We start from the raw sequence: 16,986 nt of genomic DNA on the forward strand, positions 1-16,986 counted from the left end.
GACAGGCAGATCTCGGATAACAAAACCAGAGAGAAAAGGAGGCTCAGCACTGGCCCGCCATTCCAAAACGTTAGTGGCTTGTTCTTTGGTCTCCCTCTCAGAATGGAGGCCAACAGATATGCAGTGATATTGAGTAATTTCAGTTTCCTTGTTCCTCTGACAACAAATCTCCTCTTACAGAGGCCACTTGGGTCTTAGCCAAGAGGCAGCATGTCAAAGGGAGTGACTTAGCAGACCTTCATCTTAACATCACCTCAGGCATCAGAGGCCTTGTTTTGCTCGACTTGAGTGATTTAAATCAGATCATAGGCCTCAACTCAAATAAATGAGGTCATGAACTGTCACAATAATAACAGAACATGATAACAGCATAATGTAGCCCATCATATGTCTGGTGACACATCAAGATTTAATCTCCAAGACCCAATGTTGGTCATGATATTTTTACTTATGCAATCAATCAATGTTGCATGCAATGGTCATGGCATAGCCACATGAAAATGCATGCATTAAGGATTTTTCAGACTGGATATGAGTCAGGAGGTAGGGCTGGGAATTGCCAGGGACCTCACGATATGACATTATCACAACATTTAGGTCCTGAAGCAATATTGATTACGACTCTCACGATTCTATATGTATTGCGATTCGATAATGCAATTTTATAGCAATTTGATATCCCAAACAGATTGCTCACTATATGTCTGCTGCAGAGACAAGAAAGAGCATGAGAAAAAGAGTTTTGATCAGTCAGGGAAATAAATGTGCTGAAAACATGTTGGCTCACTATTTAAAAAGAAGATGTACAAGCTATAGGATGAAAAATACTGGAGTTTTGGCACAGGTACAGCTGACTAGCGCTAGTTAACGCTACCTACAGTATAAATTAATAAAAATACAATTATACAAATCGATACTTGGATTCAAATATCGATATATATATCATCCAAAAATAATATTGCAATATGTAACTGTATACATGTTTCCCCCATTGCTATCTGGGAGGTGAACAAATATTAGGCTATGCAAAAAAAAGGGAACTTATTTTTCAATCTTCAACATAGAAATGCTACCAAAAACGATTTACTGAAACTTGTTACAAATGGAGTCACTCATGATTCATCAAACGATATTTACTTTAAGTACGTTAAGCATATGTTTTCATTTCAGTCTCCTCCAGCCCCACTAACCGAAGCTAATTGTATAATTTTCCCCCTATTAATAATGTAAAATTAACATCTGTACAGAAAGACTCACGTGAAGGCCAAATTACAGAGGAGGAACTTCTTGATGCAATTAAAGCCTTTAAGGCTGGGAAAACTCCAGGGCTGGATAGCATACCAGTGGAAGTATACTAAACTTTTTTTGATATACTCAAAGGAACTTTATTAGCATGTTTTAACCACTCCTAAATAAATGGTAGATTATCGGACAATAAGGTGGTCTGATTTCATTATTACTGAAACAGGATCCAAGTGGTATATATAAAGATCCAGTCCATTAAAAAAAATTGGAGGCCTCTAACACTTCAGTGTTGTGATGCTAAAATTCTAGCTAAATGCTTAGCGCATTGAATTAAAAAGGTTTTGTCAGATATTATTTATTCTAATCAGACAGGTTTTTTTTACATGGACGATACATTGGCGATAATATAAGACAAGTACTGGAAACAATAGAACACTATGAAATATTGGAGAAACCAGGCTGGTTTTCATAGCTGACTTTGAAAAGGCTTTTGATAAAGTACGACTGGAGTTTATATAGAAATGCCTGGAATATTTCAATTTTGGAGAATCTCTTATAAAATGTATTAAAGTTATCTATAGAAACCTTAGGTGTAAAATAGTAAATAATAGCTACATCTGAGAAAGTATAGAACAGGGTTGTCCACAATCGGCATATCTATTTATTATTGCCATCGAAATGTTAGCTGTTAAAATTATATCCAACAATAATATTAAAAACAAAAGTGTAATTGTACGCTGATGATTCATGTTTTCTTTTAAATCCACACTTAGAATCCCTCCACGGCCTCATAGAGGATCTAGATACTTTTACTAACCTCTCTGGATTAAAACCAAATTACGTGTACTATATTACATCACTAAAAAAATACATATTTTACATTACCGTGTAGTTTACCAATAAAATGGTCTGACGGGGATGTGGACATGCTCGGTATACGTATCCCGAAAGAAAGAAATTCTCACTCCAATACATTTTTAATTTAGTGTTAGCAAAAATAGATAACAACTTGCTACCATGGAAAGGAAAATACCTGTCTATTTGTGGAAAAATCACCCTGATTAACTCTTTAGTCATATCACAGTTCACCCATTTGCTTATGGTTTTGCCTACACCCAGCGACCAGTTTTGGTAATTATATGAGCAAAAATATAATAATTTTATTTGGAATGGCAAGCCAGACAAAATTAAAAAGGGCCTATTTATATAATGAATATGAATTTGGAGTGCAGAAATTAACGAAATATTAAAGCATTAGACCTATCACTAAAGGTATCTGTCATACAAAAGTTATCCTAAAATTCGAAATGGTTCTCTAGTAAATTGGCCTTTTTCCCTTTATACAGATTACAACCTCACAATTGTTGTTATTTGGAAAAGGAATCTCAAAAAGATCAGTCTTTTTTAAACAAGCCATAGAAAGTTGGTTGCAATTTCAGTTTAATCCACCTGAAAAGACAGAACAAATAATACAACAAATATTGTGGTTAAACAAAAAAAATTTGAATTGATAAAAAAACTTTTTCGATAACATTTTTTTTTTAAAGGAATAATCTTTGTAAATGATATAAATAGGATTGGTGGAGTTATGTCACACACGCAGCGAACACAGACATGTGGAAATGTCTGCTCTACCCAAAATTACAACCAACTAATTGCAGCATTACCGCAAAAATTGAAGAGGCAAGTGGAAGGGGGGGAGTAAAAGACAAAAAATTGTTAAATTGTGATTAATAAAAATATACCAGTTTCATTTAAGGACAAAAAATTGACAGCTGTGCCATATAAATTGCAAAATAGTTGGGTAGAGATTTTTTATGTACCGATTCCATGGCACATGGTTTATCAATTGACACACAAAACAATGCCTCATTCAAAACGTAGAATTGTTCAATTTAAATTATACAAAATTCTTGCAACCAATAGAATGTTATATATATGGGGGATACAATCTTCCCAACTCTGCAGATTTTGCTGCGTCATTAGGCAGAGTCATTAGATCATTTATTTTGCTACTGTCCATATGTAGCTCGTTTTTGGTCATAGGTCCAGAAATGGCTGAAAAACTGCAACATTTACCTAGAGCTAACAATGCAGATAGTAATACCGGGTGATTTGAAAAATCATAGTCAATCGAGCAATAAAATAATAAGTATTTTAGCAAAAAAGAAAGTTTCAGTACTTTTGCGAAGCATCACAGCACAGTTGAAAAATATATGGCAAATAGAAATCCAATACGGATGGTATTAAGAGATCAATGGGAGGGGTTGAAAGGAGCTGAAGGGTGGGACTAATGACAACAAGATAACAAATGTAAAACATACGAGGTCTGTAAAATGTATATAGGTTCAGAACGTTAGTGAAATAGCACAGTTACAAATATGGCAAATAGAAATCAAACTGGACGGACATCAGAAAGAGGACTAAAAATAAACAAAATGTAACTATTGTAAAATAGATTGTGTCTGTAAAATGTATATAGTATGTATATGCTGGAAGTAGAAGCCTAAGTTGTATTGTTTAATAGTTTACTCCAATTGGGGGAGGGGTGCTAGCGTTTGCGGGGAATAATAAAGGAAACAAATATATATATATATATATATATATATATGTATGTGTGTGTATGTTTGAAGTCGGAAGTTTACATACACTTAGGTTGGAGTCATTAAAACTAGTTTTTCAACCACTCCACAAATGTCTTGTTAACAAACTATAGTTTTGGCAAGTCGGTTAGGACATCTACTTTGTGCATGACACAAGGAATTTTTCCAACAATTATTTGCAGACAGAATATTTCACTTATAATTCACTGTATCACAATTCCAGTGGGTCAGAAGTTTACATACACTAAGTTGACTGTGCCTTTAAACAGCTTGGAAAATTCCAGAAAATGATGTCATGGCTTTAGAAGCTTCTGATAGGCTAATTGACATCTGAGTCAATTGGAGGTGTACCTGTGGATGCATTTCAAGGCCTACCTTCAAACTCAGTCCCTCTTTGCTTGACATCATGGGAAAACCAAAAGAAATCAGCCAAGACCTCAGAAAGAAAGTTTGTAGACCTCCACAAGTCTGGTTCATACATACAATTTCCAAACACCTGAAGGTACCACGTTCATCTGTACACATAATAGTATGCAAGTATAAACACCACGGGACCACGCAACCGTCATACCGCTCAGGAAGGAGACGCGCACTGTCTCCTACAGATGAACGTACTTTGGTGAGAAAAGTGCAAATCAATCCCAGAACAGCAGCAAAGGACCTTGTGAAGATGCTGGAGGAAACAGGTACAAAAGTGTCTATATCCACAGTAAAACAAGTCCGATATCGACATAACCTGAAAGGCCGCTCAGCAAGGAAAAAGCCACTGCTCCTAAACCGCCACAAAAAAAGCCAGACTACAGTTTGCAACTGCACATGGGGACAAAGGTCATACTTTTTGGAGAAATGTCCTCTGGTCTGATGAAACAAAAACAGAACTCTTTGGCCATAATGACCATTGTTATGTTTGGAGGAAAAAAGGGGAGGCTTGCAAGCCGAAGAACACCATCCCAACCGTGAAGCACAGGGGGTGGCAGCATCATGTTGTGGGGGTGCTTTGCTGCAGGAGGGACTGGTGTACTTCACAAAATAGATGGCATCATGAGGCAGGAAAATTATGTGGATTTATTGAAGAAACATCTCAAGACATCAGTCACGAAGTTAACCTCTCTAGTACATGTGGGACGAACTCGTCCCACCTACGTAACAGCCACTGAAATCCAGTGGCGCGATTTTTGAATCGTTAGAAATGCTATAACTTCAATTTCTCAAACATATGACTATTTCACAGCTATTTAAAGACAAGAATCTCGTTAATCTAACCCCACTGTCCGATTTCAAAAAGGCTTTACAACAAAAGCAAAACATTAGATTATGTTAGCAGAGTACCCAGCCAGAAAAAATCAGACACCCATTTTTCAAGCTAGCATATCATGTCACATAAACCCAAACCACAGCTAAATGCAGCACTAACCTTTTATAATCTTCATCAGATGACACACCTAGGACATTGTGTTATACAATACATGCATGTCTGTTCAATCAAGTTCATATTTATATCAAAAACCAGCTTTTTACATTAGCATGTGACGTTCAGAAAAAGCATAACCACCGCAAACTTCCGGTGAATTTACTAACAGTTTGCTAAATTACTCACGATAAACGTTCACAAAAAGCATAACAATTATTTTAAGAATTATAGATACATTACCCCTCTATGCACTCGATATGTCCGATTTTAAAATAGCTTTTCGGATGAAGCACATTTTGCAATAATCTAAGTACATAGCCCGGCATTACAGGGCTAGCTATTTAGATACCCACCCAGGTCAGCATCCACCAAAATCACATTTCCTATAAGAAAGATGTTCTTACCTTGCTTGTTCTTCATCAGAATACACTGCCAGGACTTCTACTTCAATAACAAATGTTGGTTTGGTCCCAAATAATCCATCGTTATATCCAAACAGCGACGTTTTGTTCGTGAGTTCTAGAATGCTTCTTCGCGGTGTCGCGCATGGCGCATTGGCGTGTCAAAAATGTCTAAATATTCCATTACCGTACTTCGAAGCATGTCAACCGCTGTTTAAAACCAATTTTTATGCCATTTATGTCGTAGAGAAGTGATAATATTCCGACCGGGAGTATGCATTGAGCCTAAACAGCCGAATAAAATTTCTCCTCAGAAGCGACTCATGCACGCGCATCATTGAAAGGTCCTCCGAGCATCCACTTACAAAAGGCGATAATATGTTTCAACCTGAGGTTCCCTCGTAAACCTTCAGTTATTTCGCGGGCTCTGAGAGCCTATTGGAGCCCTGGGAATTGTCACGTTACAGCTAAGATCCTTACTTTTCAATAAAAAGAGGTAAGACGCACGACTCCTTGTCAGACAGGGTACTTCCTGCTTGAAACCTTGTCAGGTTTTTGCCTGCCATAGGAGTTCTGTTATACTCACAGACACCATTCAAACAGTTTTAGAAAATTCAGAGTGTTTTCTATCCAAACCTGAACAATAATATGCATATTCTAGCTTCTGAGTTGGTGTAGGAGGCAGTTAAAAATGGGAACATATTTTTTCCAAAATTCTCAATACTGCCCCCTATACCAAACAGGTTAAAGCTTTGTCGCAAATGGGTTTTCCAAATGGACAATGACCCCAAGTATACTTCCAAAAGTTGTGGCAAAATGGCTTAAGGACAACAAAGTCAAGGTATTGGAGTGGCCATCACAAAGCCCTGACCTCAATCCTATAGAAAATGTGTGGGCAGAACTGAAAAAGCTTGAGCGTGCAAGGAGGCCTACAAACCTGACTCAGTTACACCAGCTCTGTCAGGAGGATTCGGCCAAAATTCACCCAACTTATTGTGGGAAGCTTGTGGAAGGCTACCCGAAACGTTTGACCCAAGTTAAACAATGTAAATGCAATGCTACCAAATACTAATTGAATGTATGTAAACTTCTGACCCACTGGGAATGTGATGAAAGAAATAAAAGCTGAAATAAATAATTATCTTGTATTATACTGACATTTCACATTCTTTAAATAAAGTGATGATCCTACCTGACCTAAGACAGGGAATTCTAACTAGGATTAAATGTCAGGAATTGTGAAAAACTTGAGTTTAAATGTATTTGGCTAAAGTGTATGTAAACTTTGACTTCAACTGTATGTATGTATGTATGTATGTATGTATGTATGTATGTATGTATGTATGTGAGTAAATATATATTTACGCAGAAAATATATGGGGGATTGGAAATGATGCAAAAAATTACATTATAATTTATTTGTATGAAAAATATACAAATATTAGGCTATGTTCATGAATTATTGTGCTGTTGCAATGGTTTCGTTTCTAAGTGAGAAGTGTTTAGGCCCTTTGACAAAGATCATCATAAACAAGAGGAAAAAGAGTGAAAACATGATGTACTTTCATAAATGTCTTGAATTCAAAGTGTCTCTGAAATGGTTTTCAAACAACAGCAAGGCGAGGAGTCTAGGGAAATAGGCTACTCCTACATTACTTTGAGATCTATTCAGCTTAGGGCCTACATCTAGGTATAAGCCTAAGGTTCGCGGTTCGCCCTCTGAGAATAAAGACTGCTTTCACTTTGGGGATGGATACGGTGGAGAATACATTTCGACAATGACAGAAATAGCCCTAAAGGACTTAAGTTACTCTCTTTTCACTGATGATCTCTGACTACAACAAATAAGTTAATATCCATGTCCAAGAATAATAATGAGGAAATTGTTTAGAACTCAATACCTACACGTGTGGGCCCTCATACCTACACGTGTGGGCTTTTTATTCTCGATTCAAACAGGATTGCAAACTCACAGCAACATCTCAACAATGAGAGGTGTGAGTGGGCGGTATCGCACTTCACGGTAAACAAATAGACAAGTCGCCTAGTAAGCAAACATCTGCCTTTTCCTTCAACTCCACTTAGCACAGATGATCCAGGAGTTAAGTTGACATACATCAGTTCAAAGACAAATGCTTTTGGAAGTTTTCATTTTTTAACAATGAAACAGAGCTAGTCTGGTCTTGATCTGCCACTGCAAGCACTTCAGCATAACAATGTTTTAAAGGTCATTATGGTGATGTTATTTTGCATCAACAAAATATACTTCATGCCACTTAATTCAAACATTGTTTGACTTGGGAAATAACAAATTGCAACATGAAGAACTAATGAAGTTTTTCTCAAACCTTTACAATAACTTTATTGATTTGTTTGTCTGCTGTGGATGTCAACTAGGCTGAATGGATTCTCTACACATATGTAGTTAAAAAAAAATGTAATAGCCAAGAATTACCAGCTCAGAGATATAACATGGTGACCATAACCAACCCATTTGTGTTTGTAGTTCATTGAACTGCTGCAGGGAGAATGAAAATGACAGAGTGCGCCAAGAGAGCAAACAAAACATTTCACTTTTTATACAGTAATATGTCATTTAGCAGACTTATCCAAAGCGACTTACAGTCACGTGTGCATATATTTTACATACGGGTGGTCCCAGGAATCGAACCCACTATTGTGGCATGGCAAGCACCATGCTCTACCAACTGAGCTACATAGGACCACAAGTAGACAATACTCAGTGATGTGTATTCATGGATGCCAGGCTTCCCCCAAAAGAAATTACCAAGAAAAACAGAAAAATATTTGTCTCTGGTAGCCCATCCATCTGATCAAAAAGAGTATGGCATTGTTGCCCTCCCGTAGCATTAAATGAAAAGGAAGACAGCGAGCATTTGGCCTCCCTTGATAAAAAATATAAAAAATAAATAGCCAATCAGCATTGAGCTAAACTGAGTTAGCTCAACTGCGAATGGACCTGGAGCACCAATTAAAAAAGGGTCAACGGAAGCCAGTTTGGATTTGGCTTCACACCAATGGCATCAAAAGCAAAACATAATTGACATAATTGCATCCCGTTGTGTGGTTGTCCTCTGGTGGATAGCTTCTATTTTTTTAAAACATACAATCTACCTGCAGTGAAGCCACTCAACATTTACATTACACTCAGTCATCTAGCAGACACTCCGATCCAGAGCGACCTACAAGAGCAACCAGGGCACAGACAGATCTCCCACCAAGTTAAATCGGGGACCCGAACCAGAGACCTCTAGGCCACCGGCCCAAGCTTCCAACCATCCAGACCCCTTTATTGTCATTATGTTGAGATATATATATATATATCAGCATGTTAAATGTGCAACCAGAGGAAAAAAAACTGGACCACCTATACTCCACACACAGAGACGCATACAAAGCTCTCCCTCACTCTCCATTTGGAAAATCTGACCATAATTCTATCCTCCGGATTCCAGCTTACAAGCCAAAATTAAAGCAGGAAGCACCAGTGACTAGATCAATAAATAAGTGGTCAGATGAAGCAGACGCTAAACTACAGGACTGGTTTTCTAGCACAGACTGGAATACGTTCAGGTATTCCTCGGATTGCATTGAGGAGTACACCACATCAGTCATTGGCTTCATCAATAAGTGCATCGATGACGTCGTCCCCACAGTGACCGTACGTACATACCCCAACCAGAAGCCATGGATTACAGGCAGCATCCACACTGAGCTAAAGGTAAGAGCTGCTTCTTTAAAGGAGCGGGACTCTAACCCAGAAGCTTATAAGAAATCCCGCTATGCCCTTCGACGAACCATCAAACAGGCAAAGCATCAATACAGGACAAAGATCGAATCATACTACACCGGCTCTGACGCTCGTCGGATGTGGCAGGGCTTGCAAACCATTACAGACTACAAAGGGAAGCACAGCCGAGAGCTGACCAGTGACTCGAGCCTACCAGACGAGCTAAACAAATTCTATGCTCGTTTTGAGGCAAATAACACTGAAACATGCATGAGAGCACCAGCTGTTCCGGAAGACTGTGTGATCATGCTCTCCGCAGCTGACGAGAGTAAGACCTTTAAACAGGTCAACATTCACAAGGCCGCATAGACAAACAGATTACCAGGACGTGAACAGTGAGCAAGCGCTGACCAACTGGCAAGTGTCTTCACTGACATTTTCAACCTCTCCCTGTCCGAGTCTGTAATACCAAAATGTTATAAGCAGACCGCCATATTGCCTGTGCCAAAGAACACCAAGGTAACTTGCCTAAATGACTACCGGCCCATACCACTCACGGCTAAAGCCATGAAATGCTTTAAAAGGCTGGTCATGGGTCACATCAACACCATTATCCCAGAAACCCTAGACCCACTCCAATTTGCATACCGCCCCAACAGATCCACAGATGATGCAATCTCTATTGCACTTCACACTGCCCTTTCGCACCTGGATAAAAGGAACACCTATTTGAGAATGCTATTCATTGATTACAGCTCAGGTTTCAACACCATAGTGCCCTCAAAGCTCATCACTAACCTAAGGACCCTGGGCCTAAACACCTCCCTCCGCAACTGGATCCTGGACTTCATGACGGGCCGCCCCCAGGTGGTAAGGGTAGGTAACAACATATCCGCCACGCTGATCCTGAACCCAGGGGCCCCTCAGGGGTGCATGCTCAGTCCCCTCCGGTACTCCCTGTTCACTCATGACTGCACGGCCAGGCACGACGCCAACACCATCATTAAGTTTGCTGATGACACAACAGTGGTAGGCCTGATCACCGACAACGATGAGACAGCCTATAGGGAAGAGGTCAGAGACCTGGCCACGTGGTGCCAGGTCAACAACCTCTCCCTCAACGTGATCAAGACAAAGGAGATGATTGTGGACTACAGGAAAAAAAAAGAGGACCGAGCACACCCCCATTCTCATCGACGGGGCAGCAGTGGAACAGGTTGAGAGCTTCAAGTTCCTTGGTGTCCACATCACCAACAAACTAACATGGTCCAGTACATCACTGGGGCCAAGCTTCCTGCCATTCAGGACCTCTATACCAGGCAGTGTCAGTGGAAGGCCCTGAAAATTGTCCAAGACTCCAGCCACCCTAGTCATAGACTGTTCTCTCTGCTACCGCACGGCAAGCGGTACCGGAGCGCCAAGTCTAGGTCCAAGAGGCTTCTAAACAGCTTCAACCCCCAAGGCATAAGACTCCTGAACATCTAATCAAATGGCTACCCAGACTATTTGCATTGCCCCCCCACCTCAACTAACCGGTGCCATCGCACATTGACTCTGTACCGGTATCCCCCTGTATATAGTCTCGCTATTGTTGTTTTACTGCTGCTCTTAAATTACTTGTTACTTTTCTCTTATTCTTGTCCATATTCTTTGGAACAGCATTGTTGGTTGGGGGCTCGTAAGTAAGCATTTCACTGTTGTATTCGGTGTATGTGACTAATAAAATTGGATTTTCCAGACTGAAAGGATTTAATAGCCTCAAAGTTATTCCTCTGTAATTTGGCCTTCGCACTGATCTTTTTGTGCATTTGTTAACTTTATTTGTTTATTATTATTATGAAATAATAATAAAGAGTTCCTGCAAATTATTTTAGATAGCGTTCCTGTGTTGAAGATTCAGGAAGAAATTTGTATTTTTATCCATATTCCATCCAGTTTGCTTAATTATTTTGTAATATATTACATTAGATTGTTGAGCCAATGCCACAGATGTTAGAAAATTGAGTCAGGATATTATGTGTGTAGTAGATCGGAGTAGGTTGATGTGTGTGATATTGGATGTGATTTAGTGAAAGTTTAGTGTCTGGGTAAGAGTAAGACTATAATGTGTAAATAAATAATAACCCAGCCAATTTGCATGGTTGAGTGTCTGTGTGTAACATGAAGGGAGTGTAGTCTTAATATTCAGGATGATAATTGTAATCCATATTGTATCAACATCATAGTTGCATTAAACATCATTTTCATAGAAAAACACAACCCAGTATTTCCATAGTAATTGAGGTTTCACATGATTATGAAACCGAGATCCCGTACAAGCTGTTATTATTCCCCAACATCCCTGTTCTGCCATCTTCCTATTGCTTGTTGGAAACATAGATAAACATGTAGACCAAGATACACAAAAACATATTGAATTATAGTAAGTTCTCGACAGTAGAGAGAGAAGAGAGATCAATTCTGTATGTTTGTATGCGAGAGTGTAATTGAGTGTGTGAGTGTCCGGTGGATAGCTAGCTAGTTAAATTGTTCCCTTTCCTAAATTAGCCATGGATGGATATGGGTATTTGGACTTGTGGTTTTACTTAATTCTCCGTGTTGGTCAAAGATTATAACGGCGATTCTGATCCAACCATAAATTCATACATTGTGCCCCTCCAACATGTAGCGAGATGTAGTATGCTAATGTTAACTAGCCGGCTCATCATTGCCCATGACAGGAAGTTAGGCTAGCGAGCAAGCATTTTAACCAGGTAGCCTAGGACAACAAAAACTAAAAGTGTGTACTGTATGAGAGTCATAGACCGTTTCGTCAACATGAAAGAGAGGAAGATGGCATTGGCGTTTCTCTACAAGTAGTCTACATGTTTTTTTCTACTTGAACGAAAACACACACACATAGAAATCAGAACCATGGACAGCCACATCATATTTCGCTTATGTTGATTGGACTAAATCGTTTTTGGTATATTTTAGTTGTCACTGTATTAGACTAAGCATAGGTGATTTGATTGTGTCGAAGTTGAAATGGTACTGAAATAGTGGAGGCAGCTCCTGTTTTTTTTTTGCGACAACTGTGGTTCTAAATCAATAGCTGTTTAGGAGTCTGAAAATGTCTGAGGCATTAACTTACTTGACCATGCTGTAGAGTTCATATAACTGAGATATATAAACATTTTGTGGACTTAGTGCAACATCTGTCTGGTTATGTTTTTTGATGAAATAAATAAAGGTGTGGTTTAATTCTTCTGCCACTGTGTCTTCTTATTGTCTTGGCCTTAGACCTATATATCATGGTGGCAAGGCATATGAACTAACAGATTCTAGAGCAAACAACACAATTAGCACAACACATAGGTTGTAATATGGAATTTTTTCCCCTGGCTTGGCTTCCCCAGTGATTTTACCCACGCACCGCTATACTGTAACAATCCAGGGGAGACGGTGAGTGCCACGAACCCGAGCGGCCGTGGCCAATGGTAAAAAAAACAGCCATATTATTGGGGGAACAGTCATTGGTCACTCTTATCAATGTCAGCTTTGTTACACTACCCCCACCATACGGGAAATGCGTCTATGAGTGTGGCTCAAACTCAGGACAGCCAATCTGCAACCATAAGCACTGCTACAAGGAAACTAGTTCCCTTGGGAGAGCCAGGATTGTAACAATAACCAGATTGCCTTGCATTGTTATCACAAAAATATAGCATTGAATAAAATGTGATGGTTGATTGCGATTTCACCACGCCTCTTGACTTGAGTCATCCAATCAAATATAGAGAAGTCTGAAGGCGACTAAAAGGAACACGTTAAGTAGTCTAGGAACCCACTTACCCTGGCCCTTCTAGCGTCAGGTAGCATGGCTGTCCAGGCAAATACTGTGACATATGCTCTCGCACACTGCATATCATTAAGTTCTTTGCAAAAGGCTGAGCCAACCTACTAAAAGCACACACTAGCTTGGTTTATGATAACCCTGTTAGCCAACTAATGTTGGATAGCAATATCATCAAGTCACTTCCTAGGGAAACAGAGGACAAGTGTACAAGCATTGGCATAGAATAGCCATACTAGCACATTTAAAGGAATAGCTATATATGCTGCTAATGTTAACAATTAACGATACTCTTTAAAACGGCTTGTTAAATGGCTGAGATGAAAATAGGTGGCGGTTAAACATTATTCCCTAAAATGCACACATTGCATTAGGGCATTTCATAAACGTCTACTTCTTAGGATAATTTGTTAGCTATGTCTAACCTTAGCGAATACCATTTTAGGACAAGAGCCGAATAACTCATGGGTGCTTGTGTTGAAATAGCTGCTCCTCCTGGGTCTTCAGACAAAGAGGGGTTCGCCAAAGCAATGCATGAAAGCAGTTGTTAGCCAGATAAGCTAACTGTTAGCTAGCTAGCGCCCTTTCCAGGTTAGCATTAGCTAAGGAAGCTAGCTCGCGCGCTAGTTACGTCCCGCGTTTCTAAAGTAACGTTAAAGAAAACATTCCTACACTAGTATAAACTTAATGTTGTTAACTTACCCCACTTGCCAACACCAATCCAACGAATGTTTATGTACACTCCATAGATCCTGATAGTAAAGGTAAAACCACTTTGATGACCCCCAACGTGCTAAAATTCACAGACAAATCAATCAACGCGCTCCCAAGAAATCCCAACAGCAGAGAAAAGGAAATGCCAATTCACTGGACTGCAGCCATCATCACACGTTGAGATCCTGTTAAAAATTGAAATATACCGGTTACGATGGGCATTTCAAATTAAGTTTCAAGCCTGGTTGGAAATATAGCACATCCTTTCTGTAGTCCGAATTGTAAATTCCGATATTCCGGTGGTTTCCACTAGTTTTATTACTGGACTTGATTTCGCTGAATCTCTAATATCTTAATGGCTGTTTATCTTTCAATGCTGAGGGGAGCGAATACAATGTAACCAACAAGCAGAACGAGTCATTTGCAAATTCAGGAATAAGAGCCTTGTGGACTGAACCGCTAGGGGAGGTTCACAACTACCCGGGAAGAACCGGAACTGGAGTTTAAAGGGGATTGGGGATGTTGGTGAATGGCTCTCCAATGCCTAGGATAATTTGATTATTGGCATGACAGGAACAATATGGTTATATATATGGTAAATACATGGCAGCAAAAAGAGACACAGCTACATTAATGATATTTGGCTGTTAAAATGCACACGTGTATGTTGTGCTTGATATGAGATAACAAGGCAACTCTACTAAATATTTAGTTGAAATACAAATAACAAGAAATAAAATAAAAATCATTATTATCCACAGAGTTTGTTTCAAATAAATTCACACAAAAAAAAAGAATTTCAGAATTCTGTTTCAACTTTATAGATTTTACGCAGAGTGCAATTGTGTCTTTATGTTTATTTCCTCGGCTTGATAGTACAACTATGGATACCAAGGATTGTGTAAAATACCAAAAACAGTACAAATCAAATCACATTTTATTTCTCACATGCGTTGTAACAACAGGTGTAGACTGACAGTGAAATGCTTACTTATGGGGCCCTTCCCAACAATGCACAGACAGAAAAAAAAGGTGAAATAATAGAAAAATAATAACACAAGGAATAAATACAATGAGTAACGACAACTTGGCTATATACAACGGGTACCAGTTCTGAGCCAAAGTGCAGGGTTACGTGTATGTAAAGAGACCATAAATGTCTCAATTTTAGTTTCTTGGAAAGCTGTGAGTTTTTTTATATGATACAATATCAGTACTTGTTGCATTTACAACTTGTCTAAGTCCTATCATCAACTGATTTCAGCCAGTGTATGGCTGTGGATTTACTGCGTTGTTTGAATGGAATGTTGGCATATTGGCAGTTAATTTGAAAAATGTATAATAATAATATTTAATTTGTATAGCACTTTTCATTACAGTTTCATTACAAAGCTCTACTGAGAATTTTTTTAAATATACAATAAAAACAACATACATTTAGAATCAAGGCATGTAAAATAGCGGTAACACTTTACCTGACACCCAGCTTCATAACACGTTATGACACGATCATAACCATGTCATAACATCTGGCATAACTTGTCAGAACCTGTCATAATATGGTCATAACACTGTCATGACACATATATTTACACCTGTTGTGACATATATTGTTATTTTATGGCTGGTTATGACACCTACATAAGAGTGTCAAAACCATAATTTATTCAAATGTATTTTTCCCTGCCTAGAGGTTTCTTAAGTCCTTTGTTGTTGTTGTAATTAATTCTTTACAGTCATGTTTGTTTTCATCATATTTTAAATAACTTTATGACACTTTCAAGAAGCATTATGACCGTCCGGTGTCACTATACTTGGACGAAGAAAATACACTTTATGACACAGTCAAGAAGCATTATGATCATCCTGTGTCATTGTCACGTACTTACCCTTATTTTTATCATGACATGTCAAATAGAGGGTGTCTTGTCCTGCACCTGAAATCTGCTCCTGCATTCACCCAGTTATAAGAAACAGAGCATTTGAGGTAGGTGCATGTTTGACATAAATGTGTGCGCAATTACAATGATAATTTAATATGGTCAATTTCAGAAAATGTTATATAACATTAACATAATGTTGACAAATAGGCTATGGTGTAATGGAATGTTTTGCCTTGTGTGGTAGGTTTTGTGGGTTTTGACACTCTTATGTAGGTGTCATAACCAGCCATAAAATAACGCAATATATGTCACAACAGGTCTAAATATATGTATCATGACAGTGTTATGACCATTATGACAGCTGTTATGACATATTGTGACATGGTTATGATTGTGTCATAACGTGTTATGGCACTGGGTGTCAAGTAAAGGGTTACCAAAATAGCAATAGGGGCTAGGGGCTAAATCCATTTTAGATCGGGGCTAGGACTACGAAAATTACAGTCTGTAGAAGTGGATTTTAAGGCCGGTTTTAAAAGTTCAATGTGATGGAGCGGCTCTCAGATGGTCAGGAAGAGCATTCTATATGCGAGTGGTAGAAGGCTCAGTCCCCCATAGTTTGGAGATGTGTTTTGGGGACTTGAAACAGTAGGGAGTGGTGAGCAGAGAGTACGGGCTGGTTTGATGATTGAGATTAAGTCGCTGATGTTGATGGGGCTCAATCCATTCAAGGCTTTAAATACAAGCATGAGAATTTTGAAGTTGATCCTGTAGTTGACCGGTAGCCAGTGGAGTTGGGCCAGGATCGGGGTGATGTGGTCTGTCCAGGACCCTAGCAGCACTGGACTGGATTAGTTGGAACGTCTGTAGTGATTTGGCTGGGAGGCCCCCAAACAGCGCATTGCCGTAGTCAATCCGAGAGAAGATGAGGGTGTGGATGATTTTCTCTGCATCTGGCTGGGAGAGTGATGATATGACCCGGCAATGTTTTTAAGATGGAAAAATTATGTTTTAAATATTGGTTTTATTTGGGCATCAAAGGACAGAGAAGGATCCAACTTGACTCCTAGGTCAAAGGACAGGTGGATGGCCTGGTTGTTGATTGTAGGGCAGATGTTTCCAGCACTGATGACCTGCTTGGGT

General features: G+C 39.0%; 1 protein-coding gene across 1 annotated transcript in view; it reads right to left on the reverse strand.

The window, feature by feature from the left end:
• znf609a (zinc finger protein 609a) overlaps nucleotides 1–14,481 on the reverse strand; it is a 180,074-nt gene extending 165,593 nt beyond the window's left edge. The window contains exon 1 of the mRNA XM_029758354.1: nucleotides 13,949–14,481. The gene's annotated coding sequence lies outside the window, so the exon portion shown is untranslated. The remainder of the gene's footprint in view (nucleotides 1–13,948) is intronic.
• Nucleotides 14,482–16,986: the final 2,505 nt, after the last annotated feature.

The sequence above is a fragment of the Salmo trutta genome, chromosome 7 (assembly GCF_901001165.1).
Source record: "Salmo trutta chromosome 7, fSalTru1.1, whole genome shotgun sequence".
NCBI lineage: Eukaryota > Metazoa > Chordata > Actinopteri > Salmoniformes > Salmonidae > Salmo > Salmo trutta.